We start from the raw sequence: 21,930 nt of genomic DNA, 5'->3' as shown, positions 1-21,930 counted from the left end.
TTATCTCACAATTGGCAAAGAACTCAATTCAGCCAGAAAAGGTAACTTTTGACCCAGAGCTCAGTTTCAAGCAACATGCATATGTTATTGGTTTCCTGAGTCGGGGAAGTTACAAAACCACTCCATTCACTCATCTGAGCTTTCCCTGAGGAGTTAGACCAAAGCTGATATCAGAATTGGCAAAAGAGCCCAATTCAGCCGGAAACGTAACTTTTGACCCAGTTTCGAACAACATGCATATGTTACTGGTGTCCTGAGTCGGGGAAGCTAAAAAACCACTCCATTCGCTGATCTGAGCTTTCCCTGAGGAGTTAGACCAAAGCTTATCTCAGAATTGGCAAAAGAGCCCAATTCAGCCAGAAAGGTAACTTTTGACCCAGAGCTCAGTTTCGAACAACATGCATATGTTAGTGGTGTCCTGAGTCGGGAAAGCTAAAAAAAACCACTACATTCGCTTATCTGAGCTTTCCCTGAGGAGTTAGACCAAAGCTTATCTCAGAATTGGCAAAAGAACTCAATTCACCCAGAAAATGTAACTTTTGACCCAGAGCTCAGTTTCGAAAATACATGTTAGTGGTGTCCTGAGTCGGGGAAGCTAAAAAACCACTCCATTCGCTGATCTGAGCTTTCACTGAGGAGTTAGACCAAAGCTGATATCAGAACTGGCAAAAGAGCCCAAGTCATCCAGAATCGTAACTTTTGACCCAGAGCTCAGTTTCAAGCAACATGCATATGTTAGTGGTTCCCTGACTCGGGGAAGCTACAAAACCACTCCATTCGCTCATCTGAGCTTTCCCTGAGGAGTTCGACCAAAGCTTATCTCAGAATTGGCAAAAGAGGCCAATTCAGCCAGAAAGGTAACTTTTGACCCAGAGCTCAGTTTCGAACAACGTTCATATGTTAGTGGTGTCCTGAGTCGGGGAAGCTAAAAAACCACTCCATTCGCTTATCTGAGCTTTCCCTGAGGAGTTAGACCAAAGCTTATCTCAGAATTGGCAAAAGAACTCAATTCAGCCAGAAAATGTAACTTTTCACCCAGAGCTCAGTTTCGAAAATTCATGTTAGTGGTGTCCTGAGTCGGGGAAGATACAAAACCATTCCATTCGCTGATCTGAGCTTTCCCTGAGGAGTTAGACCAAAGCTTATCTCGGAATTGGCAAAAGAACTCAATCGAGGCAGAAAAGATGACTTTTGACCCAGAGCTCAGTTTCGAACAACATACATATGTTAGTGGTGTCCTGAGTCGGGGAAGCTAAAAAACCACTCCATTCGCTGATCTGAGCTTTCCCTGAGGAGTTAGACCAAAACTGATATCAGAATTGGCAAAAGAGCCCAATTCAGCCAGAAAGGTAACTTTTGACCCAGAGCTCAGTTTCAAGCAACATGCATATGTTAGTGGTTTCCTGAGTCGGGGAAGCTAAAAAAACCACTCCATTCGCTGATCTGAGCTTTCCCTGAGGAGTTAGACCAAAGCTGATATCAGAATTGGCAAAAGAGCCCAATTCAGCCAGAAATGTAACTTTTGACACAGAGCTCAGTTTCAAGCAACATGCATATGTTAGTGGTTTCCTGACTCGGGGAAGCTACAAAACCACTCCATTCGCTCATCTGAGCTTTCCCTGAGGAGTTAGACCAAAGCTTATCTCAGAATTGGCAAAAGAACTCAATTCAGCCAGAAAATGTAACTTTTGACCCAGAGCTCAGTTTCGAAAATACATGTTAGTGGTGTCCTGAGTCGGGGAAGCTACAACACCAGTCCATTCGCTGATCTGAGCTTTCCCTGAAGAGTTAGACCAAATCTTATCTCACAATTGGCAAAGAACTCAATTCAGCCAGAAAAGGTAACTTTTGACCCAGAGCTCAGTTTCAAGCAACATGCATATGTTAGTGGTTTCCTGAGTCGGGGAAGCTACAAAACCACTCCATTCACTCATCTGAGCTTTCCCTGAGGAGTTAGACCAAAGCTGATATCAGAACTGGCAAAAGAGCCCAATTCAGCCAGAAACGTAACTTTTGACCCAGTTTCGAACCACATGCATATGTTACTGGTTTCCTGACTCGGGGAAGCTACAAAACCACTCCATTGGCTCATCTGAGCTTTCCCTGAGGAGTTCGACCAAAGCTTATCTCAGAATTGGCAAAAGAGCCCAATTCAGACAGAAAGGTAACTTTTGACCCAGCGCTCAGTTTCGAACCACATGCATATGTTAGTGTTGTCCTGAGTCGGGGAAGCTAAAAAACCACTCCATTCCCTGATCTGAGCTTTCCCTGAGGAGTTAGGCCAAAGCTTATCTCAGAATTGGCAAAAGAACTCAATTCAGTCAGAAAAGGTAACTTTTGACCCAAAGCTCAATTTCGAACAAAATGCACATGTTAGTGGTGTCCTGAGTTGGGGAAGCTAAAAAACCACTCCATTCGCTGATCTGAGCTTTCCCTGAGGAGTTAGACCAAAGCTTATCTCAGAATTGGCAAAAGAACTCAATTCAGCCAGAAAATGTAACTTTTGATCCAGAGCTCAGTTTCGGAAATACATGTTAGTGGTGTCCTGAGTCGGGGAAGCTACAACAACAGTCCAGTCGCTGATCTGAGCTTTCCCTGAAGAGTTAAACCAAATCTTATCTCACAATTGGCAAAGAACTCAATTCAGCCAGAAAAGGTGACTTTTGACCCAGAGCTCATTTTCGAACCACATGCATATGTTAGTGGTGTCCTGAGTCGCGGAGCTAAAGAACCACTCCATTCGCTGATCTGAGCTTTCCCTGAGGAGTTAGACCAAAGCTTATATCAGAATTGGCAAAAGAGCCCAATTCATCCAGAAACGTAACTTTTGACGCAGAGCTCAGTTTCGAACAGCATACTTATATTAGAGGTGTCCTGAGTCGGGGAAGCTAAAAAACCACTCCATTCACTCATCTGAGCTTTCCCTGAGGAGTTAGATCAAAGCTGATATCAGAATTGGCAAAAGAGCCAAATTCCGCCAGAAACGTAACTTTTGACCCAGAGCTCAGTTTCAAGCAACATGCATATGTTAGTGGTTTCCTTATTCGGGGAAGCTACAAAACCACTCCATTCGCTCATCTGAGCTTTCCCTGAGGAGTTAGACCAAAGCTTATCTCAGAATTGGCAAAAGAGCCCAATTCAGCCAGAAAGGTAACTTTTGACCCAGAGCTCAGTTTCGGACAACATGCATATGTTAGTGGTGTCCTGAGTCGGGAAAGCTAAAAAAAACCACTCCATTCGCTTATCTGAGCTTTCCCTGAGGAGTTCGACCAAAGCTTATCTCAGAATTGGCAAAAGAGCCCAATTCAGAAAGAAAGGTAACTTTTGACCCAGAGCTCAGTTTCGAACCACATGCATATGTTAGTGTTGTCCTGAGTCGGGGAAGCTAAAAAACCACTCCATTCCCTGATCTGAGCTTTCCCTGAGGAGTTAGGCCAAAGCTTATCTCAGAATTGGCAAAAGAACTCAATTCAGTCAGAAAAGGTAACTTTTGACCCAAAGCTCAATTTCGAACAAAATGCACATGTTAGTGGTGTCCTGAGTTGGGGAAGCTAAAAAACCACTCCATTCGCTGATCTGAGCTTTCCCTGAGGAGTTAGACCAAAGCTTATCTCAGAATTGGCAAAAGAACTCAATTCAGCCAGAAAATGTAACTTTTGATCCAGAGCTCAGTTTCGAAAATACATGTTAGTGGTGTCCTGAGTCGGGGAAGCTACAACACCAGTCCATTCGCTGATCTGAGCTTTCCCTGAAGAGTTAGACCAAATCTTATCTCACAATTGGCAAAGAACTCAATTCAGCCAGAAAAGGTAACTTTTGACCCAGAGCTCAGTTTCAAGCAACATGCATATGTTATTGGTTTCCTGAGTCGGGGAAGCTACAAAACCACTCCATTCACTCATCTGAGCTTTCCCTGAGGAGTTAGACCAAAGCTGATATCAGAATTGGCAAAAGAGCCCAATTCAGCCGGAAACGTAACTTTTGACCCAGTTTCGAACAACATGCATATGTTACTGGTGTCCTGAGTCGGGGAAGCTAAAAAACCACTCCATTCGCTGATCTGAGCTTTCACTGAGGAGTTAGACCAAAGCTGATATCAGAACTGGCAAAAGAGCCCAAGTCATCCAGAATCGTAACTTTTGACCCAGAGCTCAGTTTCAAGCAACATGCATATGTTAGTGGTTCCCGTGACTCGGGGAAGCTACAAAACCACTCCATTCGCTCATCTGAGCTTTCCCTGAGGAGTTAGACCAAAGCTTATCTCAGAATTGGCAAAAGAGCCCAATTCAGCCAGAAAGGTAACTTTTGACCCAGAGCTCAGTTTCGAACAACATGCATATGTTAGTGGTGTCCTGAGTCGGGAAAGCTAAAAAAAATCACTCCATTCGCTGATCTGAGCTTTCCCTGAGGAGTTCGACCAAAGCTTATCTCAGAATTGGCAAAAGAGCCCAATTCAGAAAGAAAGGTAACTTTTGACCCAGAGCTCAGTTTCGAACCACATGCATATGTTAGTGTTGTCCTGAGTCGGGGAAGGTAAAAAACCACTCCATTCCCTGATCTGAGCTTTCCCTGAGGAGTTAGGCCAAAGCTTATCTCAGAATTGGCAAAAGAACTCAATTCAGTCAGAAAAGGTAACTTTTGACCCAAAGCTCAATTTCGAACAAAATGCACATGTTAGTGGTGTCCTGAGTTGGGGAAGCTAAAAAACCACTCCATTCGCTGATCTGAGCTTTCCCTGAGGAGTTAGACCAAAGCTTATCTCAGAATTGGCAAAAGAACTCAATTCAGCCAGAAAATGTAACTTTTGATCCAGAGCTCAGTTTCGAAAATACATGTTAGTGGTGTCCTGAGTCGGGGAAGCTACAACACCAGTCCATTCGCTGATCTGAGCTTTCCCTGAAGAGTTAGACCAAATCTTATCTCACAATTGGCAAAGAACTCAATTCAGCCAGAAAAGGTAACTTTTGACCCAGAGCTCAGTTTCAAGCAACATGCATATGTTATTGGTTTCCTGAGTCGGGGAAGTTACAAAACCACTCCATTCACTCATCTGAGCTTTCCCTGAGGAGTTAGACCAAAGCTGATATCAGAATTGGCAAAAGAGCCCAATTCAGCCGGAAACGTAACTTTTGAACCAGTTTCGAACAACATGCATATGTTACTGGTGTCCTGAGTCGGGGAAGCTAAAAAACCACTCCATTCGCTGATCTGAGCTTTCACTGAGGAGTTAGACCAAAGCTGATATCAGAACTGGCAAAAGAGCCCAAGTCATCCAGAATCGTAACTTTTGACCCAGAGCTCAGTTTCAAGCAACATGCATATGTTAGTGGTTCCCGTGACTCGGGGAAGCTACAAAACCACTCCATTCGCTCATCTGAGCTTTCCCTGAGGAGTTAGACCAAAGCTTATCTCAGAATTGGCAAAAGAGCCCAATTCAGCCAGAAAGGTAACTTTTGACCCAGAGCTCAGTTTCGAACAACATGCATATGTTAGTGGTGTCCTGAGTCGGGAAAGCTAAAAAAAACCACTACATTCGCTTATCTGAGCTTTCCCTGAGGAGTTAGACCAAAGCTTATCTCAGAATTGGCAAAAGAACTCAATTCACCCAGAAAATGTAACTTTTGACCCAGAGCTCAGTTTCGAAAATACATGTTAGTGGTGTCCTGAGTCGGGGAAGCTAAAAAACCACTCCATTCGCTGATCTGAGCTTTCACTGAGGAGTTAGACCAAAGCTGATATCAGAACTGGCAAAAGAGCCCAAGTCATCCAGAATCGTAACTTTTGACCCAGAGCTCAGTTTCAAGCAACATGCATATGTTAGTGGTTCCCTGACTCGGGGAAGCTACAAAACCACTCCATTCACTCATCTGAGCTTTCCCTGAGGAGTTCGACCAAAGCTTATCTCAGAATTGGCAAAAGAGGCCAATTCAGCCAGAAAGGTAACTTTTGACCCAGAGCTCAGTTTCGAACAACGTTCATATGTTAGTGGTGTCCTGAGTCGGGGAAGCTAAAAAACCACTCCATTCGCTTATCTGAGCTTTCCCTGAGGAGTTAGACCAAAGCTTATCTCAGAATTGGCAAAAGAACTCAATTCAGCCAGAAAATGTAACTTTTCACCCAGAGCTCAGTTTCGAAAATTCATGTTAGTGGTGTCCTGAGTCGGGGAAGATACAAAACCATTCCATTCGCTGATCTGAGCTTTCCCTGAGGAGTTAGACCAAAGCTTATCTCGGAATTGGCAAAAGAACTCAATCGAGGCAGAAAAGATGACTTTTGACCCAGAGCTCAGTTTCGAACAACATACATATGTTAGTGGTGTCCTGAGTCGGGGAAGCTAAAAAACCACTCCATTCGCTGATCTGAGCTTTCCCTGAGGAGTTAGACCAAAACTGATATCAGAATTGGCAAAAGAGCCCAATTCAGCCAGAAAGGTAACTTTTGACCCAGAGCTCAGTTTCAAGCAACATGCATATGTTAGTGGTTTCCTGAGTCGGGGAAGCTAAAAAAACCACTCCATTCGCTGATCTGAGCTTTCCCTGAGGAGTTAGACCAAAGCTGATATCAGAACTGGCAAAAGAGCCCAAGTCATCCAGAAATGTAACTTTTGACCCAGAGCTCAGTTTCAAGCAACATGCATATGTTAGTGGTTCCCGTGACTCGGGGAAGCTACAAAACCACTCCATTCGCTCATCTGAGCTTTCCCTGAGGAGTTAGACCAAAGCTTATCTCAGAATTGGCAAAAGAGCCCAATTCAGCCAGAAAGGTAACTTTTGACCCAGAGCTCAGTTTCGAACAACATGCATATGTTAGTGGTGTCCTGAGTCGGGAAAGCTAAAAAAAATCACTCCATTCGCTGATCTGAGCTTTCCCTGAGGAGTTCGACCAAAGCTTATCTCAGAATTGGCAAAAGAGCCCAATTCAGAAAGAAAGGTAACTTTTGACCCAGAGCTCAGTTTCGAACCACATGCATATGTTAGTGTTGTCCTGAGTCGGGGAAGCTAAAAAACCACTCCATTCCCTGATCTGAGCTTTCCCTGAGGAGTTAGGCCAAAGCTTATCTCAGAATTGGCAAAAGAACTCAATTCAGTCAGAAAAGGTAACTTTTGACCCAAAGCTCAATTTCGAACAAAATGCACATGTTAGTGGTGTCCTGAGTTGGGGAAGCTAAAAAACCACTCCATTCGCTGATCTGAGCTTTCCCTGAGGAGTTAGACCAAAGCTTATCTCAGAATTGGCAAAAGAACTCAATTCAGCCAGAAAATGTAACTTTTGATCCAGAGCTCAGTTTCGAAAATACATGTTAGTGGTGTCCTGAGTCGGGGAAGCTACAACACCAGTCCATTCGCTGATCTGAGCTTTCCCTGAAGAGTTAGACCAAATCTTATCTCACAATTGGCAAAGAACTCAATTCAGCCAGAAAAGGTAACTTTTGACCCAGAGCTCAGTTTCAAGCAACATGCATATGTTATTGGTTTCCTGAGTCGGGGAAGTTACAAAACCACTCCATTCACTCATCTGAGCTTTCCCTGAGGAGTTAGACCAAAGCTGATATCAGAATTGGCAAAAGAGCCCAATTCAGCCGGAAACGTAACTTTTGACCCAGTTTCGAACAACATGCATATGTTACTGGTGTCCTGAGTCGGGGAAGCTAAAAAACCACTCCATTCGCTGATCTGAGCTTTCACTGAGGAGTTAGACCAAAGCTGATATCAGAACTGGCAAAAGAGCCCAAGTCATCCAGAATCGTAACTTTTGACCCAGAGCTCAGTTTCAAGCAACATGCATATGTTAGTGGTTCCCGTGACTCGGGGAAGCTACAAAACCACTCCATTCGCTCATCTGAGCTTTCCCTGCGGAGTTAGACCAAAGCTTATCTCAGAATTGGCAAAAGAGCCCAATTCAGCCAGAAAGGTAACTTTTGACCCAGAGCTCAGTTTCGAACAACATGCATATGTTAGTGGTGTCCTGAGTCGGGAAAGCTAAAAAAAACCACTACATTCGCTTATCTGAGCTTTCCCTGAGGAGTTAGACCAAAGCTTATCTCAGAATTGGCAAAAGAACTCAATTCACCCAGAAAATGTAACTTTTGACCCAGAGCTCAGTTTCGAAAATACATGTTAGTGGTGTCCTGAGTCGGGGAAGCTAAAAAACCACTCCATTCGCTGATCTGAGCTTTCACTGAGGAGTTAGACCAAAGCTGATATCAGAACTGGCAAAAGAGCCCAAGTCATCCAGAATCGTAACTTTTGACCCAGAGCTCAGTTTCAAGCAACATGCATATGTTAGTGGTTCCCTGACTCGGGGAAGCTACAAAACCACTCCATTCGCTCATCTGAGCTTTCCCTGAGGAGTTCGACCAAAGCTTATCTCAGAATTGGCAAAAGAGGCCAATTCAGCCAGAAAGGTAACTTTTGACCCAGAGCTCAGTTTCGAACAACGTTCATATGTTAGTGGTGTCCTGAGTCGGGGAAGCTAAAAAACCACTCCATTCGCTTATCTGAGCTTTCCCTGAGGAGTTAGACCAAAGCTTATCTCAGAATTGGCAAAAGAACTCAATTCAGCCAGAAAATGTAACTTTTCACCCAGAGCTCAGTTTCGAAAATTCATGTTAGTGGTGTCCTGAGTCGGGGAAGATACAAAACCATTCCATTCGCTGATCTGAGCTTTCCCTGAGGAGTTAGACCAAAGCTTATCTCGGAATTGGCAAAAGAACTCAATCGAGGCAGAAAAGATGACTTTTGACCCAGAGCTCAGTTTCGAACAACATACATATGTTAGTGGTGTCCTGAGTCGGGGAAGCTAAAAAACCACTCCATTCGCTGATCTGAGCTTTCCCTGAGGAGTTAGACCAAAACTGATATCAGAATTGGCAAAAGAGCCCAATTCAGCCAGAAAGGTAACTTTTGACCCAGAGCTCAGTTTCAAGCAACATGCATATGTTAGTGGTTTCCTGAGTCGGGGAAGCTAAAAAAACCACTCCATTCGCTGATCTGAGCTTTCCCTGAGGAGTTAGACCAAAGCTGATATCAGAATTGGCAAAAGAGCCCAATTCAGCCAGAAATGTAACTTTTGACACAGAGCTCAGTTTCAAGCAACATGCATATGTTAGTGGTTTCCTGACTCGGGGAAGCTACAAAACCACTCCATTCGCTCATCTGAGCTTTCCCTGAGGAGTTAGACCAAAGCTTATCTCAGAATTGGCAAAAGAACTCAATTCAGCCAGAAAATGTAACTTTTGACCCAGAGCTCAGTTTCGAAAATACATGTTAGTGGTGTCCTGAGTCGGGGAAGCTACAACACCAGTCCATTCGCTGATCTGAGCTTTCCCTGAAGAGTTAGACCAAATCTTATCTCACAATTGGCAAAGAACTCAATTCAGCCAGAAAAGGTAACTTTTGACCCAGAGCTCAGTTTCAAGCAACATGCATATGTTAGTGGTTTCCTGAGTCGGGGAAGCTACAAAACCACTCCATTCACTCATCTGAGCTTTCCCTGAGGAGTTAGACCAAAGCTGATATCAGAACTGGCAAAAGAGCCCAATTCAGCCAGAAACGTAACTTTTGACCCAGTTTCGAACCACATGCATATGTTACTGGTTTCCTGACTCGGGGAAGCTACAAAACCACTCCATTGGCTCATCTGAGCTTTCCCTGAGGAGTTCGACCAAAGCTTATCTCAGAATTGGCAAAAGAGCCCAATTCAGACAGAAAGGTAACTTTTGACCCAGCGCTCAGTTTCGAACCACATGCATATGTTAGTGTTGTCCTGAGTCGGGGAAGCTAAAAAACCACTCCATTCCCTGATCTGAGCTTTCCCTGAGGAGTTAGGCCAAAGCTTATCTCAGAATTGGCAAAAGAACTCAATTCAGTCAGAAAAGGTAACTTTTGACCCAAAGCTCAATTTCGAACAAAATGCACATGTTAGTGGTGTCCTGAGTCGGGGAAGCTACAACAACAGTCCAGTCGCTGATCTGAGCTTTCCCTGAAGAGTTAAACCAAATCTTATCTCACAATTGGCAAAGAACTCAATTCAGCCAGAAAAGGTGACTTTTGACCCAGAGCTCATTTTCGAACCACATGCATATGTTAGTGGTGTCCTGAGTCGCGGAGCTAAAGAACCACTCCATTCGCTGATCTGAGCTTTCCCTGAGGAGTTAGACCAAAGCTTATATCAGAATTGGCAAAAGAGCCCAATTCATCCAGAAACGTAACTTTTGACGCAGAGCTCAGTTTCGAACAGCATACTTATATTAGAGGTGTCCTGAGTCGGGGAAGCTAAAAAACCACTCCATTCACTCATCTGAGCTTTCCCTGAGGAGTTAGATCAAAGCTGATATCAGAATTGGCAAAAGAGCCAAATTCCGCCAGAAACGTAACTTTTGACCCAGAGCTCAGTTTCAAGCAACATGCATATGTTAGTGGTTTCCTTATTCGGGGAAGCTACAAAACCACTCCATTCGCTCATCTGAGCTTTCCCTGAGGAGTTCGACCAAAGCTTATCTCAGAATTGGCAAAAGAACTCAATCCAGGCAGAAAAGATGACTTTTTACCCAGAGCTCATTTTCGAACAACATACACATGTTAGTGGTGTCCTGAGTCGGGGAAGCTACAGCAGCAGTCCATTCGCTGATCTGAGCTTTCTCTGAAGAGTTAGACCAAAGCTTATCTCGGAATTGGCAAAAGAACTCAATCCAGGCAGAAAAGATGACTTTTGACCCAGAGCTCAGTTTCGAACCACATGCATATGTTAGTGGTGTCCTGAGTCGGGGAAGCTAAAAAACCACTCCATTCGCTGATCTGAGCTTTCCCTGAGGAGTTAGACCAAAGCTGATATCAGAATTGGCAAAAGAGCCCAATTCATCCAGAAACGTAACTTTTGACCCAGAGCTCAGTTTCAAGCAACATGCATATGTTAGTGGTGTCCTGAGTCGGGGAAGGTAAAAAACCACTCCATTCGCTGATCTGAGCTTTCCCTGAGGAGTTAGACCAAAGCTTATATCAGAATTGGCAAAAGATCCCAATTCGGCCAGAAATGTAACTTTTGACCCAGAGCTCAGTTTCGAATCACATGCATATGTTAGTGGTGTCCTGACTCGGGGAGCTAAAAAACAACTCCATTCGCTGATCTGAGCTTTCCCTGAGGAGTTAGACCAAAGCTTACATCAGAATTGGAAAAAGATCCCAATTCTGCCAGAAACGTAACTTTTGACCCAGAGCTCAGTTTCGAACCACATGCATATGTTAGTGGTGTCCTGAGTCGGGGAAGCTAAAAAACCATTCGCTGATCTGAGCATTCCCTGAGGAGTTAGACCAAAGCTTATATCAGAATTGGCAAAAGATCCCAATTGTGCCTGAAACGTAACTTTTGACCCAGAGCTAAGTTTCGAACTACATGCATATGTTACTGGTGTCCTGAGTTGGGGAAGCTAAAGAACTACTTCATTCGCTGATCTGAGCTTTCACTGAGGAGTTAGACCAAAGCTGATATCAGAATTGGCAAAAGAGCCCAATTCATCCAGAAAGGTAACTTTTGACCCAGAGCTCAGTTTCAAGCAACATGCATATGTTAGTGGTTTCCTGAGTCGGGGAAGCTAAAAAAACCACTCCATTCGCTGATCTGAGCTTTCCCTGAAGAGTTAGACCAAATCTTATCTCACAATTGGCAAAGAGCCCAATTCAGCCAGAAACGTAACTTTTGACCCAGAGCTCAGTTTCAAACCACATGGATAAGTTAGTGGTGTCCTGAGTCGGGGAAGGTAAAAAACCACTCCATTCACTCAGCTGAGCTTTCCCGGAGGAGATAGACCAAAGCTGATATCAGAATTGGCAAAAGAGCCCAATTCAGCCAGAAACGTAACTTTTGACCCAGTTTCGAACACGATGCATATGTTACTGGTGTCCTGAGTCGGGGAAGCTAAAAAAAAACCACTCCATTCGCTGATCTGAGCTTTCCCTGAGGAGTTAGACCAAAGCTGATATCAGAACTGGCAAAAGAGCCCAAGTCATCCAGAATCGTAACTTTTGACCCAGAGCTCAGTCTCAAGCAACATGCATATGTTAGTGGTTTCCTGACTCGGGGAAGCTACAAAACCACTCCATTCGCTCATCTGAGCTATCCCTGAGGAGTTCGACCAAAGCTTATCTCAGAATTGGCAAAAGAGCCCAATTCAGCCAGAAAGGTAACTTTTGACCAAGAGCTCAGTTTCGAAAATTCATGTTAGTGGTGTCCTGAGTCGGGGAAGATACAAAACCATTCCATTCGCTGATCTGAGCTTTCTCTGAGGAGTTAGACCAAAGCTTATCTCGGAATTGTCAAAAGAACTCAATCCAGGCAGAAAAGATGACTTTTGACCCAGAGCTCAGTTTCGAACAACATACATATGTTACTGGTGTCCTGAGTCGGGGAAGCTAAAAAAAACCACTCCATTCGCTGATCTGAGCTTTCCCTGAGGAGATAGACCAAAGCTGATATCAGAACTGGCAAAAGAGCCCAATTCAGCCAGAAACGTAACTTTTGACCCAGTTTCGAACCACATGCATATGTTACTGGTTTCCTGACTCGGGGAAGCTACAAAACCACTCCATTGGCTCATCTGAGCTTTCCCTGAGGAGTTCGACCAAAGCTTATCTCAGAATTGGCAAAAGAGCCCAATTCTGACAGAAAGGTAACTTTTGACCCAGAGCTCAGTTTCGAACCAATTGCATATGTTAGTGTTGTCCTGAGTCGGGGAAGCTAAAAAACCACTCCATTCCCTGATCTGAGCTTTCCCTGAGGAGTTAGGCCAAAGCTTATCTCAGAATTGGCAAAAGAACTCAATTCAGTCAGAAAAGGTAACTTTTGACCCAAAGCTCAATTTCGAACAAAATGCACATGTTAGTGGTGTCCTGCGTTGGGGAAGCTAAAAAACCACTCCATTCGCTGATCTGAGCTTTCCCTGAGGAGTTAGACCAAAGCTTATCTCAGAATTGGCAAAAGAACTCAATTCAGCCAGAAACGTAACTTTTGATCCAGAGCTCAGTTTCGGAAATACATGTTAGTGGTGTCCTGAGTCGGGGAAGCTACAACAACAGTCCAGTCGCTGATCTGAGCTTTCCCTGAAGAGTTAAACCAAATCTTATCTCACAATTGGCAAAGAACTCAATTCAGCCAGAAAAGGTGACTTTTGACCCAGAGCTCAGTTTCGAACCACATGCATATGTTAGTGGTGTCCTGAGTCGCGGAGCTAAAGAACCACTCCATTCGCTGATCTGAGCTTTCCCTGAGGAGTTAGACCAAAGCTTATATCAGAATTGGCAAAAGAGCCCAATTCATCCAGAAACGTAACTTTTGACGCAGAGCTCAGTTTCGAACAGCATACTTATATTAGAGGTGTCCTGAGTCGGGGAAGCTAAAAAACCACTCCATTCGCTCATCTGAGCTTTCCCTGAGGAGTTAGATCAAAGCTGATATCAGAATTGGCAAAAGAGCCAAATTCCGCCAGAAACGTAACTTTTGACCCAGAGCTCAGTTTCAAGCAACATGCATATGTTAGTGGTTTCCTTATTCGGGGAAGCTACAAAACCACTCCATTCGCTCATCTGAGCTTTCCCTGAGGAGTTCGACCAAAGCTTATCTCAGAATTGGCAAAAGAACTCAATCCAGGCAGAAAAGATGACTTTTTACCCAGAGCTCAGTTTCGAACAACATACACATGTTAGTGGTGTCCTGAGTCGGGGAAGCTACAGCAGCAGTCCATTCGCTGATCTGAGCTTTCTCTGAAGAGTTAGACCAAAGCTTATCTCGGAATTGGCAAAAGAACTCAATCCAGGCAGAAAAGATGACTTTTGACCCAGAGCTCAGTTTCGAACCACATGCATATGTTAGTGGTGTCCTGAGTCGGGGAAGCTAAAAAACCACTCCATTCGCTGATCTGAGCTTTCCCTGAGGAGTTAGACCAAAGCTTATCTCAGAATTGGCAAAAGAACTCAATTCAGCCAGAAACGTAACTTTTGATCCAGAGCTCAGTTTCGGAAATACATGTTAGTGGTGTCCTGAGTCGGGGAAGCTACAACAACAGTCCAGTCGCTGATCTGAGCTTTCCCTGAAGAGTTAAACCAAATCTTATCTCACAATTGGCAAAGAACTCAATTCAGCCAGAAAAGGTGACTTTTGACCCAGAGCTCAGTTTCGAACCACATGCATATGTTAGTGGTGTCCTGAGTCGCGGAGCTAAAGAACCACTCCATTCGCTGATCTGAGCTTTCCCTGAGGAGTTAGACCAAAGCTTATATCAGAATTGACAAAAGAGCCCAATTCATCCAGAAACGTAACTTTTGACGCAGAGCTCAGTTTCGAACAGCATACTTATATTAGAGGTGTCCTGAGTCGGGGAAGCTAAAAAACCACTCCATTCGCTCATCTGAGCTTTCCCTGAGGAGTTAGATCAAAGCTGATATCAGAATTGGCAAAAGAGCCAAATTCCGCCAGAAACGTAACTTTTGACCCAGAGCTCAGTTTCAAGCAACATGCATATGTTAGTGGTTTCCTTATTCGGGGAAGCTACAAAACCACTCCATTCGCTCATCTGAGCTTTCCCTGAGGAGTTCGACCAAAGCTTATCTCAGAATTGGCAAAAGAACTCAATCCAGGCAGAAAAGATGACTTTTTACCCAGAGCTCAGTTTCGAACAACATACACATGTTAGTGGTGTCCTGAGTCGGGGAAGCTACAGCAGCAGTCCATTCGCTGATCTGAGCTTTCTCTGAAGAGTTAGACCAAAGCTTATCTCGGAATTGGCAAAAGAACTCAATCCAGGCAGAAAAGATGACTTTTGACCCAGAGCTCAGTTTCGAACCACATGCATATGTTAGTGGTGTCCTGAGTCGGGGAAGCTAAAAAACCACTCCATTCGCTGATCTGAGCTTTCCCTGAGGAGTTAGACCAAAGCTGATATCAGAATTGGCAAAAGAGCCCAATTCATCCAGAAACGTAACTTTTAACCCAGAGCTCAGTTTCAAGCAACATGCATATGTTAGTGGTGTCCTGAGTCGGGGAAGGTAAAAAACCACTCCATTCGCTGATCTGAGCTTTCCCTGAGGAGTTAGACCAAAGCTTATATCAGAATTGTCAAAAGATCCCAATTCGGCCAGAAATGTAACTTTTGACCCAGAGCTCAGTTTCGAATCACATGCATATGTTAGTGGTGTCCTGACTCGGGGAGCTAAAAAACAACTCCATTCGCTGATCTGAGCTTTCCCTGAGGAGTTAGACCAAAGCTTACATCAGAATTGGAAAAAGATCCCAATTCTGCCAGAAACGTAACTTTTGACCCAGAGCTCAGTTTCGAACCACATGCATATGTTAGTGGTGTCCTGAGTCGGGGAAGCTAAAAAACCATTCGCTGATCTGAGCATTCCCTGAAGAGTTAGACCAAAGCTTATATCAGAATTGGCAAAAGATCCCAATTGTGCCTGAAACGTAACTTTTGACCCAGAGCTAAGTTTCGAACCACATGCATATGTTACTGGTGTCCTGAGTTGGGGAAGCTAAAGAACTACTTCATTCGCTGATCTGAGCTTTCACTGAGGAGTTAGACCAAAGCTGATATCAGAATTGGCAAAAGAGCCCAATTCATCCAGAAAGGTATCTTTTGACCCAGAGCTCAGTTTCAAGCAACATGCATATGTTAGTGGTTTCCTGAGTCGGGGAAGCTAAAAAAACCACTCAATTCGCTGATCTGAGCTTTCCCTGAAGAGTTAGACCAAATCTTATCTCACAATTGGCAAAGAGCCCAATTCAGCCAGAAACGTAACTTTTGACCCAGAGCTCAGTTTCAAACCACATGGATAAGTTAGTGGTGTCCTGAGTCGGGGAAGGTAAAAAACCACTCCATTCACTCAGCTGAGCTTTCCCGGAGGAGATAGACCAAAGCTGATATCAGAATTGGCAAAAGAGCCCAATTCAGCCAGAAACGTAACTTTTGACCCAGTTTCGAACACGATGCATATGTTACTGGTGTCCTGAGTCGGGGAAGCTAAAAAAAACCCACTCCATTCGCTGATCTGAGCTTTCCCTGAGGAGTTAGACCAAAGCCGATATCAGAACTGGCAAAAGAGCCCAAGTCATCCAGAATCGTAACTTTTGACCCAGAGCTCAGTTTCAAGCAACATGCATATGTTAGTGGTTTCCTGACTCGGGGAAGCTACAAAACCACTCCATTCGCTCATCTAAGCTATCCCTGAGGAGTTCGACCAAAGCTTATCTCAGAATTGGCAAAAGAGCCCAATTCAGCCAGAAAGGTAACTTTTGACCCAGAGCTCAGTTTCGAAAATTCATGTTAGTGGTGTCCTGAGTCGGGGAAGATACAAAACCATTCCATTCGCTGATCTGAGCTTTCCCTGAGGAGTTAGACCAAAGCTTATCTCGGAATTGTCAAAAGAACTCAATCCAGGCAGAAAAGATGACTTTTTACCCAGAGCTCAGTTTCGAACAACATACACATGTTAGTGGTGTCCTGAGTCGGGGAAGCTACAGCAGCAGTCCATTCGCTGATCTGAGCTTTCTCTGAAGAGTTAGACCAAAGCTTATCTCGGAATTGGCAAAAGAACTCAATCCAGGCAGAAAAGATGACTTTTGACCCAGAGCTCAGTTTCGAACCACATGCATATGTTAGTGGTGTCCTGAGTCGGGGAAGCTAAAAAACCACTCCATTCGCTGATCTGAGCTTTCCCTGAGGAGTTAGACCAAAGCTGATATCAGAATTGGCAAAAGAGCCCAATTCATCCAGAAACGTAACTTTTGACCCAGAGCTCAGTTTCAAGCAACATGCATATGTTAGTGGTGTCCTGAGTCGGGGAAGGTAAAAAACCACTCCATTCGCTGATCTGAGCTTTCCCTGAGGAGTTAGACCAAAGCTTATATCAGAATTGGCAAAAGATCCCAATTCGGCCAGAAATGTAACTTTTGACCCAGAGCTCAGTTTCGAACCACATGCATATGTTAGTGGTGTCCTGAGTCGGGGAAGCTAAAAAACCATTCGCTGATCTGAGCATTCCCTGAAGAGTTAGACCAAAGCTTATATCAGAATTGGCAAAAGATCCCAATTGTGCCTGAAACGTAACTTTTGACCCAGAGCTAAGTTTCGAACCACATGCATATGTTACTGGTGTCCTGAGTTGGGGAAGCTAAAGAACTACTTCATTCGCTGATCTGAGCTTTCACTGAGGAGTTAGACCAAAGCTGATATCAGAATTGGCAAAAGAGCCCAATTCATCCAGAAAGGTATCTTTTGACCCAGAGCTCAGTTTCAAGCAACATGCATATGTTAGTGGTTTCCTGAGTCGGGGAAGCTAAAAAAACCACTCCATTCGCTGATCTGAGCTTTCCCTGAAGAGTTAGACCAAATCTTATCTCACAATTGGCAAAGAGCCCAATTCAGCCAGAAACGTAACTTTTGACCCAGAGCTCAGTTTCAAACCACATGGATAAGTTAGTGGTGTCCTGAGTCGGGGAAGGTAAAAAACCACTCCATTCACTCAGCTGAGCTTTCCCGGAGGAGATAGACCAAAGCTGATATCAGAATTGGCAAAAGAGCCCAATTCAGCCAGAAACGTAACTTTTGACCCAGTTTCGAACACGATGCATATGTTACTGGTGTCCTGAGTCGGGGAAGCTAAAAAAAAACCACTCCATTCGCTGATCTGAGCTTTCCCTGAGGAGTTAGACCAAAGCCGATATCAGAACTGGCAAAAGAGCCCAAGTCATCCAGAATCGTAACTTTTGACCCAGAGCTCAGTTTCAAGCAACATGCATATGTTAGTGGTTTCCTGACTCGGGGAAGCTACAAAACCACTCCATTCGCTCATCTAAGCTATCCCTGAGGAGTTCGACCAAAGCTTATCTCAGAATTGGCAAAAGAGCCCAATTCAGCCAGAAAGGTAACTTTTGACCCAGAGCTCAGTTTCGAAAATTCATGTTAGTGGTGTCCTGAGTCGGGGAAGATACAAAACCATTCCATTCGCTGATCTGAGCTTTCCCTGAGGAGTTAGACCAAAGCTTATCTCGGAATTGTCAAAAGAACTCAATCCAGGCAGAAAAGATGACTTTTGACCCAGAGCTCAGTTTCGAACAACATACATATGTTACTGGTGTCCTGAGTCGGGGAAGCTAAAAAAAACCACTCCATTCGCTGATCTGAGCTTTCCCTGAGGAGTTAGACCAAAGCTGATATCAGAACTGGCAAAAGAGCCCAATTCAGCCAGAAACGTAACTTTTGACCCAGTTTCGAACCACATGCATATGTTACTGGTTTCCTGACTCGGGGAAGCTACAAAACCACTCCATTGGCTCATCTGAGCTTTCCCTGAGGAGTTCGACCAAAGCTTATCTCAGAATTGGCAAAAGAGCCCAATTCAGACAGAAAGGTAACTTTTGACCCAGAGCTCAGTTTCGAACCACATGCATATGTTAGTGTTGTCCTGAGTCGGGGAAGCTAAAAAACCACTCCATTCCCTGATCTGAGCTTTCCCTGAGGAGTTAGGCCAAAGCTTATCTCAGAATTGGCAAAAGAACTCAATTCAGTCAGAAAAGGTAACTTTTGACCCAAAGCTCAATTTCGAAAAAAATGCACATGTTAGTGGTGTCCTGAGTTGGGGAAGCTAAAAAACCACTCCATTCGCTGATCTGAGCTTTCCCTGAGGAGTTAGACCAAAGCTTATCTCAGAATTGGCAAAAGAACTCAATTCAGCCAGAAAATGTAACTTTTGATCCAGAGCTCAGTTTCGGAAATACATGTTAGTGGTGTCCTGAGTCGGGGAAGCTACAACAACAGTCCAGTCGCTGATCTGAGCTTTCCCTGAAGAGTTAAACCAAATCTTATCTCACAATTGGCAAAGAACTCAATTCAGCCAGAAAAGGTGACTTTTGACCCAGAGCTCAGTTTCGAACCACATGCATATGTTAGTGGTCTCCTGAGTCGGGGAAGCTAAAAAAACCCACTCCATTCGCTGATCTGAGCTTTCCCTGAGGAGTTAGACCAAAGCTTATATCAGAATTGGCAAAAGAGCCCAATTCATCCAGAAACGTAACTTTTGACGCAGAGCTCAGTTTCGAACAGCATACTTATATTAGAGGTGTCCTGAGTCGGGGAAGCTAAAAAACCACTCCATTCGCTCATCTGAGCTTTCCCTGAGGAGTTAGATCAAAGCTGATATCAGAATTGGCAAAAGAGCCAAATTCCGCCAGAAACGTAACTTTTGACCCAGAGCTCAGTTTCAAGCAACATGCATATGTTAGTGGTTTCCTTATTCGGGGAAGCTACAAAACCACTCCATTCGCTCATCTGAGCTTTCCCTGATGAGTTCGACCAAAGCTTATCTCAGAATTGGCAAAAGAACTCAATCCAGGTAGAAAAGATGACTTTTTACCCAGAGCTCAGTTTCGAACAACATACACATGTTAGTGGTGTCCTGAGTCGGGGAAGCTACAGCAGCAGTCCATTCGCTGATCTGAGCTTTCTCTGAAGAGTTAGACCAAAGCTTATCTCGGAATTGGCAAAAGAACTCAATCCAGGCAGAAAAGATGACTTTTGACCCAGAGCTCAGTTTCGAACCACATGCATATGTTAGTGGTGTCCTGAGTCGGGGAAGCTAAAAAACCACTCCATTCGCTGATCTGAGCTTTCCCTGAGGAGTTAGACCAAAGCTGATATCAGAATTGGCAAAAGAGCCCAATTCATCCAGAAACGTAACTTTTGACCCAGAGCTCAGTTTCAAGCAACATGCATATGTTAGTGGTGTCCTGAGTCGGGGAAGGTAAAAAACCACTCCATTCGCTGATCTGAGCTTTCCCTGAGGAGTTAGACCAAAGCTTATATCAGAATTGGCAAAAGATCCCAATTCGGCCAGAAATGTAACTTTTGACCCAGAGCTCAGTTTCGAATCACATGCATATGTTAGTGGTGTCCTGACTCGGGGAGCTAAAAAACAACTCCATTCGCTTATCTGAGCTTTCCCTGAGGAGTTAGACCAAAGCTTACATCAGAATTGGCAAAAGATCCCAATTCTGCCAGAAACGTAACTTTTGACCCAGAGCTCAGTTTCGAACCACATGCATATGTTAGTGGTGTCCTGAGTCGGGGAAGCTAAAAAACCATTCGCTGATCTGAGCATTCCCTGAGGAGTTAGACCAAAGCTTATATCAGAATTGGCAAAAGATCCCAATTGTGCCTGAAACGTAACTTTTGACCCAGAGCTAAGTTTCGAACCACATGCATATGTTACTGGTGTCCTGAGTTGGGGAAGCTAAAGAACTACTTCATTCGCTGATCTGAGCTTTCACTGAGGAGTTAGACCAAAGCTGATATCAGAATTGGCAAAAGAGCCCAATTCATCCAGAAAGGTAACTTTTGACCCAGAGCTCAGTTTCAAGCAACATGCATATGTTAGTGGTTTCCTGAGTCGGGGAAGCTAAAAAAACCACTCCATTCGCTGATCTGAGCTTTCCCTGAAGAGTTAGACCAAATCTTATCTCACAATTGGCAAAGAGCCCAATTCAGCCAGAAACGTAACTTTTGACCCAGAGCTCAGTTTCAAACCACATGGATAAGTTAGTGGTGTCCTGAGTCGGGGAAGGTAAAAAACCACTCCATTCACTCAGCTGAGCTTTCCCGGAGGAGATAGACCAAAGCTGATATCAGAATTGGCAAAAGAGCCCAATTCAGCCAGAAACGTAACTTTTGACCCAGTTTCGAACACGATGCATATGTTACTGGTGTCCTGAGTCGGGGAAGCTAAAAAAAAACCACTCCATTCGCTGATCTGAGCTTTCCCTGAGGAGTTAGACCAAAGCTGATATCAGAACTGGCAAAAGAGCCCAAGTCATCCAGAATCGTAACTTTTGACCCAGAGCTCAGTTTCAAGCAACATGCATATGTTAGTGGTTTCCTGACTCGGGGAAGCTACAAAACCACTCCATTCGCTCATCTGAGCTATCCCTGAGGAGTTCGACCAAAGCTTATCTCAGAATTGGCAAAAGAGCCCAATTCAGCCAGAAAGGTAACTTTTGACCCAGAGCTCAGTTTCGAAAATTCATGTTAGTGGTGTCCTGAGTCGGCGAAGATACAAAACCATTCCATTCGCTGATCTGAGCTTTCCCTGAGGAGTTAGACCAAAGCTTATCTCGGAATTGTCAAAAGAACTCAATCCAGGCAGAAAAGATGACTTTTGACCCAGAGCTCAGTTTCGAACAACATACATATGTTACTGGTGTCCTGAGTCGGGGAAGCTAAAAAAAACCACTCCATTCGCTGATCTGAGCTTTCCCTGAGGAGTTAGACCAAAGCTAATATCAGAATTGGCAAAAGAGCCCAATTCATCCAGAAACGTAACTTTTGACCCAGAGCTCAGTTTCAAGCAACATGCATATGTTAGTGGTTTCCTGAGTCGGGGAAGCTAAAAAAACCACTCCATTCACTGATCTGAGCTTTCCCTGAGGAGTTAGACCAAAGCTGATATCAGAATTGGCAAAAGAGCCCAATTCAGCCAGAAACGTAACTTTTGACACAGAGCTCAGTTTCAAGCAACATGCATATGTTAGTGGGTTGCTGACTCGGGGAAGCTACAAAACCACTCCATTCGCTCATCTGAGCTTTCCCTGAGGAGTTAGACCAAAGCTTATGTCAGAATTGGCAAAAGAGCCCAATTCAGCCAGAAAGGTAACTTTTGACCCAGAGCTCAGTTTCGAACAACATGCATATGTTAGTGGTGTCCTGAGTCGGGAAAGCTAAAAAAAACCACTCCATTCGCTGATCTGAGCTTTCCCTGAGGAGTTAGACCAAAGCTTATCTCAGAATTGGCAAAAGAACTCAATTCAGCCAGAAAATGTAACTTTTGACCCAGAGCTCAGTTTCGAAAATACATGTTAGTGGTGTCCTGAGTCGGGAAAGCTAAAAAA

This window comes from Natrix helvetica (genome assembly GCF_964273705.1).
Source record: "Natrix helvetica genome assembly, chromosome: 3".
Classification (NCBI taxonomy): Eukaryota; Metazoa; Chordata; class Lepidosauria; order Squamata; family Natricidae; genus Natrix; species Natrix helvetica.
Note: the sequence above shows the minus strand (reverse complement) of the source record.